Raw genomic sequence first — 18,392 nt, 5'->3', positions numbered from 1 at the left:
CCTCCCTCTTCCTGGCTTCTCTCTGCCCTGCCTAGAGGAGGAAGGGGGCTGGGCTTTGTTGGTACCAGCAGCAGCAGCAGCGCTTGAGCAGCCGCCATTTTAAGCAGCCCCTCTCCGGAACCCTTTCACGCACTGCTCATCATCCCTCCACTGCTGCCGCCGCTGCCGCCAGCCCCTGCCACTCGCAAGACACAGCTAAGCAGCCACTGGGGTTCATCTGGTGTTGTGGAGAAAGGAGGGAAGAGTCATGGGGGGGTGGCTTATAGTCCGGCCCCCCACAAGGTCTGAGGGACAGTGGACCAGCCCCCTGCTGAAAAAGTTTGCTGACCACGGCCTTATTGCCTCTTCCAGCATTTCAATAGGAACAGGCTGATCAACAAATTCATCCACTTGCTCCTCTGATCTCTCCTTAGTACATTTCCATTTCTCCGCCTAGGTTCAGAAAACCTCTCTCTCAGCTTTCTCACCTATCAGGCAACCCCCGAGGATTCTTACACAATATCTATTGACCTTGCCAGTGTGCTTCTTTGTAATTTATGCTGGCATACTGACACCCGATTCAGTTTTTCTCTTTTCCATTGTTCATTAGCTATTAACTTCCTGGCTACATTCATGTTAATGAACCAGAAAATGAAAAGGGAAATAGCTCGCTTGAACTTTATTGCTCTACCTATGATCCCTGAAGAGGTTTATGTTGTTATTGTTTAATAACATCAGTTGCTTTCCTGAAGGATTTATGAATTATTTCCTTTGACACATACTTAAACTGCAATGAATATATGACATTTAATTCTATCCTTTTGCTGAATGTTAGGTATGGCATGGCATGGAGAGAGGAGCCCCACACTCGTGCAGAATGATTAAGGTGGACACTGGCACTTCCCATGCAGGAAAACAAAAGACATGTGGCCATTAGACACAATCACTACCACCACCACCACTTATCCATCCACCCATCCACCCATCTCTCTTTCCAACCTTCTGTTCTGTTCTGATTTGTTACTTTCCCCCTTCCCCACCCCCACCCCAAAATCCCAAGGTATGCAGTGAAAATATAGCATAAGAACACATAGTCAGCACATGATATGGTTTGAAACAGAGCAACCAAAATCTCTGGATATGTGCTAAAGCTGAAGATTATTTTATTCTTCATGTAATCAATAAAGTGTACCAGTCAGTTGTAAATGAGTCTTTGTGTCTCTGTCCTTTAGCTAGTCATATTTTGGTCGATTTCTCTATTAGGGCCAAATGCCAAACTCTTATTGAATTAAAACAATTCAATAAGAATGCCCCTTTCAAGTCATTCCCAAAACCCAGCTATAACAAGCCTAATTACTAACAATAAATAACCAACAAGAGACTTAAATGAAATATCTACATTATGAACCTGAAATATATTTAATAAAGCTACTGCAGGGGCTGAATGGCTTGTTGACCAGTGATATTGTGTATCTCTAGAAACTCTGTCTCCCCAAAGCCCAAAGCCCAACACCGTAACACAATGCTACCACTTCTGCTGTCAACATCCTCACCACATCTTCGCCAAGAGAGCGAGCAAGATAAAGAGATGGGAGGTGCCATTTTTGCAATCTTTTCAACGAGAGTTCCTTTGTAGACACTGGTGTAGATTTGAACAGAAATTTATCCTATATTGCTGCCCAGCTGTCCTCATCAATATGTATATTCTAGTCCATCATTCCATTGCAGAACTGACTCTTACAACATTAATCCCTGCTTCAGTACCCCTTTGGAGAAATGGGTTACTCTAAAAGTATTATGGCTGCAAGCCTTCGGCCAATGATATGCTCCAACCTCTGCACTTAGAACCAATCAAAAGCAAGCCAGAGTATCCAGGCCAAGTGAAGGCGGGCAACTTAATTTCCATGACTCACACCACACTTCCATGCAAACTAACTCAGAGGCACATATGCTTTCATTTTAAACCCAATTCATGCAAGCCATTGTTCACTCACATCTCTAAATATAAAAACATTGGTTGCAAATATAAAAAGACTGGCTGCTGTCCAAACACAGCTTGCACCCATCGCTACTCCATTTTAAAAATAAAAATAAAAAGAGGTTTGGAAGGATAGCAAGCTTTTCCAAACTTCTCTCAGGCAAATGTTAAGTGACTCTTCTCTAAATATCTGATTCAAAGAGCAAGGAGGAGAAAGATTGAGCAGTGATGAGCTATGTAAGAAATTGATAAGCTCCATTCCCTAATCTGCCTTAATTTTAGCCGGATCTTGCTCTCCCATAAACGTCTATAAACATCAGCTCAGTGGACCCTATATAAAGGTAAGAATGCTAGGGTTCTCTCATATCTTTTTAATTTGAGCACTGGGACTGACTGCACCTGCCTTTCTGAATCTGAAATAATTAAAAGATTAAATTAAAAGGTCTGTTAAGGTGAATGGGGCACTGCCCTAACAACAACAGTCTGCTCTCAGCCAGCTGCTACCCACCTGCCTTCTCACAACAAATCCAAGAGACAGCTCTGGCTAGTAGCTTCCCTTTCCACAGTCTCAGTGTTATCATTGTCAAATTCAGTAGGAAAAAGCAGAAGGGCAAAATCAGGATTAGTTGGTTCCATTTACTGTTGGCTTTAAAATAATAGCACTAGCAACATTGCATTCCCCCCCCCTATCAGTAACTACATGTCATGTACAGCTGTGCAAGAAGAAAGCCCATTGTGTGGATTCCAGTAGCTCTGTGGGGTCACAACACCCAAAGAACCATGGGTCCTATTCATGCGGCGCTCCAGCTCATGTGCAGGAGACCTGTCAGGTTTTCTTCGGGCACAACATGCTGTTACTGAAAGAAAAATGTGAGTTCAGCTCTCTAACCATGTGCCAATGCAATGTGTGAATTGGGCTTATGCGTGTTAGAAATTGGGGTTGCATCCAGCAAAGTTATACTCAGAATAGACCCACTGAAATTAATGGACCCAAGTCATGTCTGCTATTTTTAATGGGTGTATTCTGAGTAGGACTTAGATTAGATACAGCCCATGGCACCTTTGAATGGGATTCCCACTTAGGGTTTGATTGATATATCGGAAGCCCAGGATCATGGCGAGTCTACTCATATCTATGTTATTCTCTCCTCTTCCCATGATGAACAGCAGGCCGAAGTATTAGCTTGCAAAGCTCCAACAATTGGAGAGGGGAACCACATACAGGATCTGTTGGGGCACACAGTTTCTTAACCACCTGGAGATAATCATGCAGAATCTTCCTTCCATACAGTCTGTGCTCCCCAGCTGGATTAGGCTGATAATACAAAACGAGAAACCTCTCTTCTGCCACATCCTTCTGTGCCATTTGAAGATCTATTGCTGTGATATAATTATGCTATCAATACAAGGCCACAGAGATGACTGCAGCCAACTTGTTCATTACTGCAGAAATGGGCAATAATAGGGGAATTATGCAGATATAGATGAGGTACTGTACCATTTTTTTAAATTATTATTGCATGCAAAGTTTGTGCAGTAGACTGTGATGGATGTGTTATATGCAGGAAATGAAGATAAATAGATGGTTGTTTTTTAATCTGGGTTTTGATGAACATCATCTGTTTTAGATAATAATTATGTTTTCACTGGGGTTTACATTCATCTTTTTCCTTTTCCATATCTAATTTCTCTGTAATTGCTCTTTATCATTTTTTTTTTTTGGGGGGGGGTGCTGAAATGTTTCCCAGTAGTAAATCAAACAAAAATATTTGCTTTGTTAAATATCCAGCAGGGAAGAAAATAATGCCTTTTTTCCAAGTCATGTATATGATCATTCTGTATATTAACCAAAATGCATTTGTTACAAAAATCTTCTCTCCCTCTCTCTTACAAGCCTCCTACTTTTCATGCTTTTTGGAATTGTGTGCCTTTGTGTCTTCTGCATTTCACCTTTAAGTAACTCCCATCCATTTTGAACTACCTTCTGTTTGGGGATTTCTGACCATGAGATCTCACCCTGTTGATGAGGGCCAAGTCCAAAATGGATGATCCCCTCGTTGCACTTGTTCCCATGATACCACCATGCATTGCTGTGTTGGGTTGGGCCAGAATGAATATAACACTCTTTAAACTAGGGAGAAAGGAAAACTGCATTTCTTGTCTCTAGCCTTGAACCAAGGACAGCTCTATGAAATATCTGAAACACAACCCCAATCTTAACTAGGTCAAAGGCCTCTCAGGATCAAAGCTTAGTAGGCATGACTCCCACACTGAATTTCCTGAGCACAATGTATAATGCTTAATATTAGCACCAGCATTATGAAGTAGGCCTGTTTGATCTGGACGGACATGATAAGGGGAAGGCTATTGTGAAACCTGTTAGCCATACTTTATTATCAGTGCTTAATAAAAGAAGAGGTTGATAAGAAGTCTAGACTCCAATTTTTACACTTTCAAAGGGGAGGCACCATTGAGGGTATGTGAAAGAGATCTTTCAGAGCAGACAACTCTGATAAATTAGGGCACTGGGATATAGTTAACAGTTTCTCAGTGGTGAAGAAATGTACTTAACCAAATAAGGACTAATATATTCTCAGGTGCCTTGGCTCTTGTTTAGATAGAATGGTGTAACATAAATATCCTTAATGAATTACTGTACATATCCTAAACACTTTGGGATGGTAATATTCTCAGCTTGTAATGTTAAGACCTTCCAAAGAATATACCGTATTTTTCGCTCTATAACACGCACCCAACCATAACACGCACATAGTTTTTAGAGGAGGAAAATCTGTAGGCATGCCACCCGTAGGCATTTCCTCCATAACAGACATTTCCCCTTACTTTCTAGGGGGGGGAGTGTTATGGTGCAAAAAATGTGGTAATTTTAGATTTATGCCTATTTTAATTTCAGTGAACTGCATTATGTTGAGCTTTAATATTTTGCTCATTATTTTCATTTTAAAAAATATTCTCCCAATACTTGTTCTTATGCCAGTTCGATTATACACAAATAATCAAGGTTCATTTAAATGTAATTGGTCAGTTAATTAGATAAAAAGAAAGAAACTCATCAGCTACATCAAATTCTTATGTGTGCAACACCACACATATTGTGCTCGTATACCCGTGAGAATCCTAGCTGTTGTGTTTTGAACCAATCAAATCTTTCCCCAAAGCAAATAAATAAAGCTTTGATAGTAGCTCCCATGTACAGCATATTTCAGTAGTCCAGTCTCGATGCAAACTAAAGCATGCCCCACTGCGGCTAGCTCCAACATCTCTAGAAAAAGTGCAATATTTGGTATGCCGGTCTAAACCGGACGTAGGATTTAATAACAACAGGGGGAGGGGAAATATCCATTGTTGAAAACAAAGCGTTTTTCAGAATGGTCTGCAAATGTTAGATAATCATAATAATAATTAATAATAATAATTTCTTATTTATACCCCACCCATCTGGCTGGGTTTCCCCAGCCACTCTGGGCAGCTCCCAACAAAATTAATGATAATAATAATAATAATAATAATAATAATAAAGCGATAAAACATAATACGTTAAAAACTTTCCTAAACAGGGCTACCTTCAGATGTCTTCTAAAGGTCAGATAGTTTTTTATTTCCTTGACATCTGATGTGAGGGCGTTCCACAGTGTGGTCGCCACTGCTGAGAAGGCCCTCTGCCTGGTTCCCTGTAACCTCACTTCTCGCAGTAAGGGAACTGCCAGAAGGCCCTTGGAACTGGATCTCTGTGTCCAGGCTGAACGATGGGGGTGAAGACACTTCTTCAGGTATACTGGGCCAGGGCCTTTTAGAGCTTTAAAGGTCAGCACCAACACTTTGAATTGTGCTTGGAAACATACTGGGAGTTTATAACTACCATACTGGGAGTTTATAACTACCATTCTATGAAGAGGAGATCCATACTGCTGACTTTTTTCTTAATTTTTGCAGAGAACTAATGAAGCCCAGTAATACCAGATGGAAGGAACTTTGCCTGGGGAAAGGAATTCTGGCATAACATTTTTTTTTGGGGGGGGGGGTTAGTGAGAAAGGGAAGTTAAAGTGTTGATCACGTATTCCAGGTCTTTGAAGTCTGCTTTAATGTAAGAACAGGTGCAGAGAGGGCACGCCCTGGGAGAAGAGGTTGATGGTAGATGAGAAGGAAAAGAACCAGCCAAACCCCAGGGTGTGACTGCTCGAAACTGACAAAAAAATTTGGATCAACAGCTTTGATGCACAGTGCCTGGATTTGACTTTCCTTTGTGCTGTCTGCTTCTTCGACCATTCATGTGCAGAGAAGTGTGCACCTACCTCTCTCCCAACTGTTCAAACCCCACAGGCCTCGACGAGCCTTCCAATACTCTTTGCAACATCCCTGAAATGGGCAGGGAGCCTGCTTATGAAAGAAGGAAGGGCTGGCATGGAACATTCACTATCTCTCCTGAAATCTGAGCACTGGTTCAAAGTTCTTATTTGACCCCAGGTTGTTATTTAACCAGAAGTTAACCTTGAAACTATCATTTAGCTTTCGGTGTGAAACCAATTGCTCAAATAATAGGGGCAACTGATGAAGTCCAAACCACATTGCTATACAGGAGCTGCTGAATCCAATAGCAAAATGCTGTCAGCTTGCATGCTATATATCAGGAAAACAATGCACAGGCAATACAAATGCATCAGGTAATGTGGGGATTATTCTGTGCACTTCACATGAAATTTTGTGGATTTGAAAAAAAATAATTCCAGCATAATTTTTATTGAATTTTTCCATATTTCATTTAATTCAATACACATATTCACAACTTATATTATTTGCTCAAGATGGGCTTAGACTTCCTTCTATCTCTCTTTCTGACATCCCTATAATCTATAACATATTTTTCACATTCCTGTAGTCATTTCTTTATCCTATAGTCACCATAAAATATCACACTCTTGTTTACAAATCAACATCTTAATTTCACATTACAAAACATTTCACATTAATGCTACAAACGTTTTTAAATGAGTACAATTTTCTTTCAGGTAAATAATAAATTTGCTCCAGTCCTTTTGATATTTTTCTTTGGGCTTTGATATTTTTCTTCGGGCTTTGGATTTGAAATTTTTGGATTTGATGGACTTTCATATGTAGAGCTGTGGTTCCCAAAGGAGGCACTACCACACCCGAGGGTGGGGATAGGATTACCTGGGGGTGCTAAGAGGCAATGAGGCAGCAGTGGGGGCACTGGGGGTGTAAATGACTATCCGAAAATTAAACTAAATGGTTTTAACAGGATTGTGAATAAATGTGCAATTGATTGGTACTGTTTTGAATTTTATTATTTTATCTTCCATCATGGGTTGTGCAAATTGCTATTCTGAATAATGTTTTTATAGGGTGGGGGACACTGGGGGTGAGCTCATGGAACCAAGAAGGTGGTGGGCCCAGAAACTTTGGGAACCACCAGGGGGGCGATTTGCCCCTCATGCTGATGCATCACATGATGTGTCAAATGATGCTGCCTAGGTCGGGTTGTGTAGAGGCTGATCTCCATGCCGGCTCGTCCCAGCTGCAGCTCAGCAGCCTGGCAGCCCAGGAGCTGGGCTTCATCTGGGACGAGTGCAGGTGATCGTTGCTTCACTTGTCCCAGCTGCTGCCTGGCTCCTGGGCTGCCGGCAGAGGGCACCCAGCAGCAGGAGGGGGTGGCAGTCCCCTCAATATTGGGGTGGCTGTTGCCCTTGCCCAAAATATTGGGAAACCTGAAGCCCCCTCTGTCCCATATACCTGGCGCCACTGGGAACCACAGATCTAGAATTATCAAGATAGCAACAGAACATGAATCAGGACCTCCAATGTCCACTTTACATTAACAGCCTGGAGATACTCTGGAACAGAGATGGGGAATCTTTTTGAAGGCTCTAGTCCCTTTCTGGGCAACCTTCCAGCTTCCAGCCACTCATGCCAATGGTGGGTGGGACCAGAGGTGAAAGTGGGTGGAGCAATGAATGCAGATTTTATCTTTGCAGTGTAGGTTAGTTTTTTTTCGCACACCCTTTTCTGTCCTTCAACCAGACAAGAAAGAGGCATGATAAAAGTCCAAGGATACATCCCAGCCAAGTGAAAGAACCTGGGGTATGAATGAGGACCAGTGATGGGTGTGGTCCAGGAAGAGTTTTGATGGTTAGACAGAGAGACCTGGAAATCCACATTCAAAGCTTGCACCTGAAGTTATCCAGCCCTGATGTAGAACTCACTTGTGAGATCCCACCCTATGGTGACATTTTGGTACCTAAAAGATTCCCTTGCTTTGCTGATTCCAGGCCCTGGTTCAGCACTAGAACCTCAAAGAAAGAGTGAGGTCATGTTTATCAAGCTGGAAGCATTAGAGGAAGGCTCTGATATACTTTAATGCTGATTTCTCTCCCTCAGGCAGAAAATATTCACTTAAGCCATTGATTGTGTTCCTTAGCATTGTGGCATACTCGTTAATATCAGCTACTGTACTGTGCTCGTATTGATGTATTATGAGGAACCATTTAAACCTAATAAGTTTAATCAAATGTGCCATTTAAAAAACAAAAGAAAATAAGGTTTGTTTGGAAATCTAATGCTTTTGGCAATGGAAAGGGAAAAATGAGGCCATACCTCATCTTAAATTCAAAAATGTTTTTAGCAGTGATTTCAAAGCCCTCAGCAATAACTGTGGAAATGAAAATATTCAAAATGCAGTGAGCTCGACATTATGCAAAACTAGAGAGGCGAACAAAGAATGCTGCTTGGAAATATATTTATTTGAGCAGTGTTTTAAACTGACACTTGTAGGTCTGTCACAGGTAATTGAGTTATCTGCCACGAGGCGGCAATTGCTTTAGGAACATGAAAGAACAACAACAAAATACAGTATAAGGTTCACCAGTGGAATCTAAGGCCCTTCTTTCAGGTGGTCAGCAGGTCTGGTGTGGGGTGGGGAATCTCTGACTCAGAAGCAGGAATGGAGGAGAGTGTCACTGATTCCACCTCTGTGAGCAAATTTGCACCTCTCAGACATATAGATGGACTGGAACATAATTATCATACAGATTTTGTATTTCTCCAAATTTTACTCTACTGTACTCAGCTCAGAAAATGTACCAAGGTGACCTGCAAATTCATGGAATGTTCCATATTTTAAAGAAAGAAGGAAAGAAAAATGTACCAAAATACCTGTGCACTTCTAGCTCATGTGTCTTAAAGGGATTTCATCAATTCACTAAATATTGAATGGAAAAAAACCTGGTGTAAATAGACAAACAGGTGAAGTTAAGCTCTCCTCGGTGTGTTTACATATTTCAAAACACATCTGTTTGAACATATATTCATTGCCTTTTATGTACTGATTTTACACAACAGCACAACTTCTGAGCGCCTTTGATTAGGTGGCAATTAACTAGTACCAGCAAACTCACACTTGCAGCCTTTCTACTCCCCAAGAAAGAAATATCTCCTTGTATAACCATTAGCGTTTGATGTGGATGTCATGCAATGCAGACTTCTCAGTACAATTAAGCACCCACTTTTCAAAGTTCAAATGGTGGCAAAAGCTCTACAAAGTCGAATTAGGTTAGAAATAATCTAATAATAATCTTTATTTCCTTCTATCCACCCACTTCCACAGAAAGTGACTTTTGCTTCTACCAGTTCAGAAACGGTGTCCCTATTTGTTGCTCAGCACAATGCAGCTGTCACCTTTGGTTTCTACATATGCCAAAGGATGCAGATGCCAACAGTAGCAATGTATCAAAGGGCATGACATGACACTGGGTAAGAAAAGAATTCTGGGCCACATCTGACAGTCAAAAGAAACCAGCTGCATGAGAATGAATGCTTGCAGCTGCAATGAGTAGGCTTCATAGCCAACAGATATGGAAGGGAGCTGACGGGAAGGCGATTCTTATAAAGATGGTGGCCTGGCTTCATTATTGTAACTGGGAGCAAAGACTTTGGCAGTGGGCAAAATAACTGACTTACCTCTCTAAGTATTTTTGCTGCAATCAACAACAAAAAAAGAAATTTGTTTTTTCTCCCTTTTTATCTGGCTTGTGGAAATATTAAAACATGGTAACTGAGAGATTAAATGTTTCTTTTTTTAAAAAAAGTGGTGATTTCATATGTGTGTGTGTGTGTCTGAAATTCAGACTTCTAATCTAATCACAAAAGTATGTATATATTTACTAATAAATTTTAATGATCGGTTTTTGGAGAAGCACATTGTTGCAAAATTGTGCAAGTTTTTGGTTCTCACATTTTTCCTATATAAAATGTAAATCCAATATATGTATTAATTGATCCTTAATTTGTCAGTATGCAAGAAATATGCCTTTGCATATTGCATCTCTTATAGGAGCCAGAGTCGGTGGCAGATTCTGGTTTGCTTCTGTGCTGTCTGTGAAATATAGGCCTTCTGCAAATTTAATGTGTCTTATATTAGTGCCTAGGCTGCGTATTTCTTTCCAGCACAAAGGTTTTCCATATATGGAAGCAAGTATCCTAGAATAATATTGAATAAAAAAAGCACAACAATTTACTAGCTGTGGACCAGCATGCTCCACAACTATACCAATGATAAAGACATTATATTAATTAAATGCAAATGCAAATATTAAGGCAAGCTGCTGCCCTCCAGCATATGATAATTTTTCCATCTTCGTTATTCAGGAATTAAAACGAAACCTTCAAAATGCAAACTGAAACTGGTGTAATTTTGTTCTTTTTAAAAAGAGTTGATTAGCTCAGACCCAGTGGGGAACCCTGCTATTTTCCCTGCTGTCACACTTCTTACATTTAGGGAAGAAGGCATCTCCCCAGAGTTTAAGAAAATACAATCTGCTCATGCTCAAATTTTTATTTTTGTTCAAACTGTGCCTGGTACTGAAACAAATTTCTGGACTTGCACATTAGGGACCCTGAAATCAACCAGCAGTGGAATCATGTTTATTTGTAAGAAAATCCCATTGCATTCGATGAATTTACTCCCAGGGGAGCATGCACAGTAAAGATTGCAGTCTCGTCTCAATATGCTGAAAGTATCTTTTGTCAACAGGCAGGTTGCAATTCATCCTGAAATGGGCTGCAGCACAACTAGTGTTGTTCCTTTAAGAAAGAAGAAAACTCTCCTTTTAGAAAAAAATTGAAACCTCTGCTGGATGTTGACATTCTGACTGCATTCTCTGTGACCACACTGATGGTGGTGGGAAGCGTATTTTAGATCCCTGCAGCAATGAATGTGCACTCAGCCAGAGAGGTGTGTCTCCGCTGGGGTCACAGGTAGTCCTGGCATATATGGACAACTGGGGTCCCTGATGCAGTCAGGTTGTGGAAGTTGAAATGCGTCTTAGTATTATATCTAGCTGACACATTTCTAGACTGTCCTTCAGCTGATCTTCACAGAGTGGTGTGCAGGTTTTGTTAATACAAGAATAAAATCTCAATGATAAAACTGCGAAACCACAATAATGGAAATGCTTGCAAGCAGCCCAACACACAACCATCAGCAACCATTAATCCTATTATAAGCCACCAAAGACCAGGAAGAACAAATAAAATCTCCAGTTGGTAATGGAAATATATCAATGAGGAAGACATGCAAATCTCTACTGAGAGGGAATTCCACAACCATGGCAACAGAACTGTGTCACACTTGTGGTGCAGGGATACATCTTTATTATTTGTGCTATTATAAACATTAATCGCCCATCCTTCATTTGCCATAACAATATGCAAGGCCAGTGCTATTTTTCTAGGAAAAGAGGTGCTGGAACTCACCATGAACACCTCCCTCATTCTTTTAGAATAGCAATGGTACCACCTGAGAAGTGCTGGAACTAAGTTTTGGGGAGTTCCAGATGAAAAAAAGTCCCGTGCAGGGCAGCGCTCTCTCTCTCTCTCTCTCTCTCTCTCTCTCTCTCTCACACACACACACACACACACACAAAACCCCTAAAGTGCCCAGTTGGGTCTGCAACAGGTGAAAAAGCATGTTGAACGCCTGCCAGAATAATAATGACTTAACAGCATGGCAAAAAGCCCACAGAGAAATGGCCCACCTCTGGCAGGAAGGTCCATCGCCTGGGTGAAGCCATGCAGAAAGCCTCCTCCTCCTTTTTTGGGTTTACACAATGGAACCCATGGTGGAAGAAGCCTCTGCAGCAACACAGGAGATGCTGGAGATTATGACTGGAACCAGAAGCTGGGAAAGAGGAGCAGGTACCAGCATTCTGATATTGCCCATTCTTTGACTAAGAAGTCCTGTGGATACAGGGGAGAAGGAATATTCATTTGAAGGCATCATTAAATACTCTTTCTGAGCTTTTCTCTTCTTTATGCTAGAAAAAAAAAACCATTTTCTTATACCTCTTGATTCTCTTGCTGCTTTTGCCCTCACCTGCAGAAATCACACTTATCTTAAGGGCCCCATTACAGTTGTAGTTAGAGTTATTGAGAGGAGTTTCGCCAAGATGGATTTAACCAATACTCTAATCAGGATTATAATAATGTGGCTGGACAATATGAATATATTTCATACTTAGAATAGAATTCCTCAGTTTGGAACAATCCTAGACTTAAAACTACAGATAGATCTTGCTTGAACTTCTATCCCCCTCCCCACCATAAAATAACCAAGATGTTCTTGCCATCCTTTCCCCTTCTATCATATTCAGATCACTTCCATGGGGATGTGGGAAAACTTATTTTGGATCTGAAGTTCAAACTTTCACTGTTCCCAAAATAATATGTGAACCAAAACACAGCTCTTCTTCAAAATCCGCACTGCTCTGAATTTTGTGTTGCAACTCACCAAACAAATAGTGTTTAACAGTAGGCATATATTACAGCATGGTGTGCATAAAAATGCAACTATTAGTGAAATGCATTATATTAGGAAGAATTGCTTGCAAAAATGTGTATACTGTATTAGGAACAACAGCATACAATAATGTGTTTATTAGGAGAAATTTGCACTAAAATGCTAGCAAATTTTCACGAGGACTTTAAAGAATTAATAAATCCCAAACTGATGTAGAAACATGAAGAATTTAAGACTTGAAACTGAGAGAAATCTAAATTGAAAGATTTGTCCATCTTTGCTGCTCACACATTTAGCTGTAGACTTAAGCTACTCCTACAACCTCACAATAGCTGCATCTCACTGTAAATGCATTTAGTTAGTACGGAACATTGGCTTCAGTATATTGCAAGTTATTGTGAGAAAATTCCTAACCCCCACTTGATTCTCTCAGGCTAAGCAGTATTCTCGAGGCACAAATTACCATCCAGACTAAATAATGGCAGGAAATTCTGGCCTCTGTTCAAACATCCAATATTGGCTGCAAGCTAAAATTAATTCAAATTAATCTGCTCCACAGAATTTATTGGGCCTCTCCACATCACCTAATGTATTAGATTGCCAAACACATACTCTCTGGCAATGCAATTTCCCGTTGGGGAGAAGAGGATGCAAGATATGTAATCTTGTCCTAAGGTCTAATTATACCTTAGCTAAAACAGGTGCGTGTGTGTTTTTGTGTGGGATATGATGAAGGTTTTCATCAATGGAAATGTGAACTTCTGCTTCCATACTAATATGGATAATGGGTAATGGAGGACAAATATTTGGTGGGGTGGGCATGCAGCAACTATTATTATACACTCCAGAAGGTAGCATCTCTTCACTATGAATGCCTCCCCACCACTGCCAAGATGGGAGATCCTGAGTAAAGGCCATGCAGCAAAGGAAAGGCATAATGCATGCCTAGTGATACTTGAAAAGCTTTTGGAGTTGTAGCTGCTTCTTACTATCCCCTTTTGCTAGTGGCAATGCAGAACTGCAAGATTATTTTTAATACAACGTCTCCTTTCAAGAGCAGCTGAGTTTAGGCTGTATGTTTCTTTTTGTATTCTCTCTGAATGCAATGGCAACAAGCATTACAGTCAGGGCTGCAGTACTCTTCTGCACAGACTCTGCAAGTCCTGACAAGTACTGCTAACCATGCAACAAACTAAAGAATTGCCAAGCATGCAGACATCAGAAAGCAGGCATGCTACAGCCCTGAGCAGGCTTCAAAAGTGTAGATGAATACAGACATGGAAGAAAGTCAATTATCCTGTGTTTGCCTTTGCCTCACAACACCCTATTGGACCTCATCCATTCTTGGACTACCTCACTGTGCTATACCTCAGTTTCTCCTAAAGACCCTACATAGCTAGATCGTTTTGATATCTGACTGCTACCACACCAGCCTAGGCCTTGCCAGGTGGCACTGTGGTCTAAACCACCAAACCTATTGGGCGTGCAGATCATAAGGTTGGTGGTTTGAATCCATGCGATGGGGTGAGCTCCCGTTGATTTTCCCCAGCTCCTGCCAACCTAGCAGTTCAAAAGTATACGAGTGTGAATAGATAAATAGGTACTGCTGTGATGGGAAGGTAAATGGTGTTTCCGCACATTCTGGCTTCCATCACAATGTTCCATTGTGCCAGAAGCGGTTTAGTCCTGCTGGCCACATGACTGCCAAGCTGTCTGTGGACAAACATCAGCTCCCTCGGAAGAAAGCGGAGATGAGCGCCGCACCCCATAGTTGAATTTGACTGGACTTAACCGTCCAGGGGCCCTTTACCTACCTTTTACCTTTATATACATAAAAATGTAAGGGTGTCATTGTGCAGCCCCCATTGGAGGATTAGTAGTCACATCATAATCCTGGATTTGCATTAAGTCAGAGTGCTACCCCAGTTAGAGGACTGGAGTTGATTTAATATTTGTACTCTTCTTTTCCAATAGAAAGCAAACAGCAACATTAATCAAAACAATTAATACAATTCAATCAAGTCATAGTGCCTCATGGCAATCCTGGATTTGCATGAAGTCAGGATGAGGGAGGGGATCAAGAGAGAAGCCAGGTTGCACAACAGCAGAGGAAAGGTGTAGTTTTAAATGACAGCAGAAGTTTGAATAAAGCAGGGATGGACACATAGGAAAATTGAGGTTTTGCAAAACAGCAGAAATTAGGGGGGGGAAGCAGCATGGAGGAGACACAATGTATGGGAGAAGGAAGATGCAGGAAGTTACCATGGGGGTTGTTTGTGTGCAGAGGGGATGCGCAAAAGGAAGATGCATGCGGATGAAAGTAAAAATGGATGCAAAGTGGGGCTGCAGATTATAATAAAGAAGCGGCTTCAGAAATGGGGTTGGGAAGGTGAAAAGTGAGTTTAGTGGTTGCATGGGGTGGGAAGAGAAAGCTGTATAGGATTAATTTGGGGAGTTGGCTAGTGGAGCAAGCAGGGGTGCAGCCGTACATATGTATGTTTGTGTGTGTGTGTGCATTTATAGTGAAAACCCACCTTATGAAAGAGCTGGGCTTCAAATGTGGTGGAGGACTCACTGTTCTGTGCTTCCCCCTCGCCCTATGCTTTCATAATTATTTTCATATAATTGAACACTCAAATCTATTTCATTTCCCGATTTTAGTGAAATATAATTTACAACCAAAGATTGCATTTCTTGTGAAGTTCCTATCGATCCAGCGCTGCTGGTCTATTGGTGACTCACTTCACATTTCTAAGAAGATACTATTATTATATTACTCATATCCTCAACTGAGGTGTGAGCTCACAACAATAACAACAAGGAACCTAGCCAGCTTTTCCAGGGAGGCTGGCATACTTCAGTCCTGACCAGCCTACATAAGGTTTCAGCTAGCTCTAGCTGCCCACAGAGACAAGATAACTTGTGGCTGCCTTAGCATAGCCCTCTGGAGCTGTCCAAGGTCCTGTATTCTCTCTGGGCAGTGGGGACTGGGCAGTGCCTGTTTTCCCTATGAGTCTCAGGTGCCCACAGAACTGGTCACTCTTAGAATCACAGAATCATAAATTGTAAAGTTGGGAGGGACCACCAGAGTCATCTAGTTTAATCCCCTGCAATGCAGACCACCATTTTTGTGGCTTGAGAGCCCACAGCATGTATGCTGCAGTCCTACATAATTTTGAGCCAGTTCTGGATAACAGTCCACCTTCTTTTTTATTTTGAAAATAATTTTATTTATAATTTTTCAACTAATAAACAGTTTGACAACATTTCAAATTTAGAAAGCAATAATTCCTCCTACAACTTCTCCTCCCTCCCCTCCATGGTTGCCTCAAATTTTCAATTTATGTTGCATATTATAGTTACTCTATTCTATACCTTTACCTTATCTCACAATAAATACAAAAAATCACCCACTTCTGTTCTTACTCAAATCCTATTTCAGCAGCCATTCTTCTTGGGTAGGTACCACCTCAACACACCATTTTTGTGTGTATAATATTTGTGCTGCCGTGGTTGTGTAAAGAAATAGACTCATCTGTTTGGGGGGGGGGATTTCTGCTTCAGTTATCCCTAGTAAAAATGCTTCTGGTCTTTTTGGGAAAGTTGCCTTAAATATCTTTTTCAACTCATTATAAACCAACTCCCAAAAGTCCTTAGCTACTTTGTTACTCATTTGTAACATGAGTCTTCTACTTTACATTTCCAACAAAGATTTGAAGTTGATTTATACAGTTTGGATAATTTACTTGGTGTTAGGTACCATCTATATATCATTTTCATAAAATTCTCCCTCAAGGTATGACATACTGTGAATTTCAACCCGAATTTCCACAACTTTTCCAGTGATTCTAATGTTGTGTCCCACATGCCTAGCCCAATGGACCACAGTAGATTTAACCATTTCATCTTTGGTTTGCCATTCTAACAATAACTTATACATCCTTGATATCACTATTACTCTATTTTTTATTAGTTTGATTTCAAATTGAGAACTTTGCTCATTAAAGCAACACTTTTTATCACATGTGAACATTTCATTCAGGTGGTTGTAATGCAACCAGCTCCTTACCCAATTTCTAATATCATCAAACTTTTTCAGTTTTACATATTTTTCTGTAAAACCTAATAGGTCTCTGTATATTATTGCATGTTCAATTTCTTCTGGGAAATTGTTTCTATAGGTGAAAGCCACATCTTTACGGCTGACATTCTACCCAATAGTGATAATTTCACCCTTCCCCATATTTTCAAGTTCTTTCTAAGCTTTTCCATTCTATGACATAATTATCTTGGAATATATTGGGGTTCTTAGCTATCAGCCATACACCAAAGTATTTAATTTTTTTCTCAATCTTTATTCCACTTAACACTCCTAGTTCCGCTTTTAACTGTGGTTCATAACTGTGGCACAGTTAAGAACTCCACCTTCTTTTGAAGAAATATTGCTGATACTCCCACCTCTCAAATATCTCCCTAATTTCAACCTGTGCTTTATGGCAACAAGGGTGTAAATTGAAGCTTGATTTTGTTAACACAAATAAAAGACATAGCCATTTGCAGCCTAAAGACATCTAAAACCACATCTGTTCAAACACAAGTTTCTTCTTCTGCAGTAGGTCTCTTGAATAAAAAGAGAGAGATGTCTTACATTTATTGCAAGTAATGGCTTTATATTGTGTGTCCTTGAAAGATCTTGGAGTTAAATACCAGTTAGGATCACAAAATGGCTACAATTGGTACTGCTGCTCAAGTTTACTACTTTTGCATGTCTCTGTGTGTAACAAAGCAGCAAACACTACACCTAATCTTAGCTCACTGAGGGTGCAATCTCATCCATGTCCCTTGAGGTGTAGGCCATATTCAGTTCAATGGGAAATACTGCTACGAAAGTGTGTATGGGATTGCAGCCTGAAGCACTTGTTCCAATTCTCCCTATTAGCAGCACAGAATTCTTATAACACTGTTATCCCACAGCACACATTGCACTTCAGCGCTGAAACAAGCCTTCAAAAATTAATTCAAAACCTTCTCTATGGTGGCACCTGATCTTTGGAACATTTTCCCCCACCCCAAATTTGAGAGGCTCTATCTATAGTGTGTTTAAAATACTGGAAACGTACCTTTTTGTCTAGGCATTTCCTGGTTTTTGATTGCTGGGTTGCACAGCTGAACTACTGTTTGTTCTGTACTATTCTTAGTATTTTTTATTCTTTCATCTGCTGGTTATTTGTTATATATAGCTTGCACCCTGCAGAGGTTACTTCAGTGCTGCTAACGCAGCATTTTGACTTCCTCCCAGAGGCACACTCCATTGTCTCTCAAGACAGATGAATGCCAACAATAACAACAACAGGAAGCAGTCCGTAAGTTGACTAAATAAATAATAATAATCACAGTTACTTAGATACACCCTTATTTGTTTCCCATTGCACTGTTATATCTATGGAAAGAGTCATCTATCCATTCATTTAATCAAGAACATCAAGCGTTTGCTTTTAATAAAATTCCCATGATAGGTAGCCATCATTTCTCTAGAACAAATTCTAACCCTAAACTAGAATATTTGCAACAAGAACAGTCATATAACCAATAATGTTAAACAATGA

General features: G+C 40.5%; 1 long non-coding RNA gene across 1 annotated transcript in view; it reads right to left on the bottom strand.

Moving 5' to 3' along the window:
• LOC310686459 overlaps positions 1-17,942 on the bottom strand; it is a 61,654-nt gene extending 43,712 nt beyond the window's left edge. Inside the window, exon 1 of the long non-coding RNA XR_014515940.1 lies at positions 17,907-17,942. This is a non-coding gene — a long non-coding RNA (uncharacterized lncRNA). The remainder of the gene's footprint in view (positions 1-17,906) is intronic.
• Positions 17,943-18,392: the final 450 nt, after the last annotated feature.

This window comes from Podarcis liolepis (genome assembly GCF_965112155.1).
Source record: "Podarcis liolepis genome assembly, chromosome: 9".
NCBI classification, from domain to species: domain Eukaryota; kingdom Metazoa; phylum Chordata; class Lepidosauria; order Squamata; family Lacertidae; genus Podarcis; species Podarcis liolepis.
Note: the sequence above shows the minus strand (reverse complement) of the source record. Positions and strands in the feature narration are given on the sequence as shown.